Source organism: Alligator sinensis, unplaced genomic scaffold (assembly GCF_000455745.1).
Source record: "Alligator sinensis unplaced genomic scaffold, ASM45574v1 scaffold309_2, whole genome shotgun sequence".
NCBI lineage: Eukaryota > Metazoa > Chordata > Crocodylia > Alligatoridae > Alligator > Alligator sinensis.
This window is the reverse complement of record NW_005842231.1, coordinates 1,451,448-1,453,584: the sequence shown is the minus strand read 5'-3', so window position 1 is coordinate 1,453,584 and position 2,137 is coordinate 1,451,448.

Below are 2,137 nucleotides of genomic sequence, written 5' to 3'. Positions count from 1 at the left end.
TATTCTAGTTCATGATGACTGTTTATTTTAATTATGCTCCCTTTGAACTGGCACTGTGGCACAACACACACAGTTGATAATGGGGGATAAAAAGAATTACACTAAAAATATACTGAGAAAACCAATATCAAGAGTATTGTATGTAAAAATATTTAATTAATATCTATTTAAAAACTCAAAATCTTTGTATTTAGTATTATAGGGCTTTTTTACATGTGCAAGTGCCGCAATGCTGTGAGACATGCAATTATATAAGCAGCAAAATGCCAGTTTCTGCACACTTATGCACATTTCGCCACTTATACAACTGCATGTGGTGCAGCACAGTACACATCAGCTCACGTGCGAAGTAGATTCATTAATCGAGTTTGCTCCGAAGTGGTGGATCTCCAGCATGTCTTGGAAAACAAAAGGTACATGTATAAATGCCCATAGATCTGTATACAAGCCATATTTTTCTTGGCTGCTAGTACTGCAAGCTTCCTTTGGAACCTGGAACCTTCATGCATTTTTTCCTGTTTGTTTATTCAAGTGTGGCATCTGAAAAAGTAATAAATTTTGTTCATGCACAAGGTAGTGTATAACTTACTTTTCTTTATGCATTGTTGACAGAAATACCACTTCTGATGTGCCTCTTGCACGCGAGATCAGATCCTTTTGATAAGCAGCACCTATTGGAGTTAGGTGTGTTTGGGAAGTTCTGGCATCTCTTTTCCATCTCAGGGCAGAGTGGACCCAATCATCCCTGAGCTGTTTCTGCAGTCTCAGACCAACAGGCAATTGTAGAAGTGGGAAAAGAAGAGTAAGTATATTATAAAGCCAGAAGGGATGGTTATTGTCATTTATTCTAACTGGCTCTATAATATAGGCACACAGGACATCCCAGAATTAATTCCTGTGCCATGATCTTGCACTCCTCCTCCAAAGACTTAGGGCAACCAAAGTAGCCTGCAAGGAAGTTGTCTGGTCTAGTCACAGAACAGGCTAGACAACTCTGGTATCTGGATCTAATAAACCTATCAAGGAAGCTCTATTGCCTGCTCCATCTGACAATCTCAGAATTGTGGTTAGAGCCTGCATCTTGATCTGTCACCATTATGTCTGGCAGCACAGAGGCTGACTAGTTAATTACCAGAGGAAGGAGCTGTTCAGAAATTCTGATTTATAGCAAAAAGCCACACATACAACATACAAAGTTCTGCTTTTCTGGAATTTTAACTTTCATACCCAAACTTGTAGCAACTGCTGTAGCACCGTCTCCTTGGTCACCTCCAGGAAGAGAAAGGGATTCTTCTGATTGCTCCATTTGGAGTAGGTGCCCCATCCTGCCTCAAATCACAAAAGTGCAAGATGGCCACCAGGTCCATTTTTTTTTCTGATGAATGGCAGGCACAGCACATCATGCACACATGTTTAGCAGCTGATCTTGAGCTGTTCATAATTCATGCTTGCTATCGGGCTTTCACTTAAATAAATCCATTCTTTGTTTTCATTTTAAAAGTAGAAAGCTTTAGATCACCACAAAAGCCTTTCTGAAATGCCTATCATGCTGATCCCAAATGCTGTCACCATCCATCACAGCCCTACATGCAAACCCCTCACAAACCCCTCATTAGGCTGAAGTTTTAGGGTCCTAACATGCTAGGCTCATTGTAAACCTCCAGGCTAGTTGTAAAACTATCAGTTCCATGGACTCTAGCGTGTTTCTAGGGCATATGTTCTCTGTTCACAGAAATGGAACAACCTGGTCCAGTTGCCCTAGTACTGCAGGCCCTTGCTGGTTGTCCCATAAACCCTTCTGTAGAGCCATTGGGTTCTGTTCACTGTTCAAAGATATGTCATAATTGAAAGTTCTTTGCATTAGCTACCACAAGAAATATACAGATCCAGACAAAATAAACTTACCTGCACACATCTTCTTGTCTCAATCTCCACACCACCTGGAAGCATTCTGTCAGGTCAAGTCAGTATCCCCTAAAGCAGGGGTAGGCAAAATATGACCCGTGGACCACATCTGGCCTGCCAAGCCATTCTATCTGGCCTGTGGGGCCCATTAAAATTTAGAAAATATTTATCTGCTCCTGGCTGCCTGTCAAAGATGACAAGAGACAGGGGCAGTAGGACCCAGGGGGAGCCT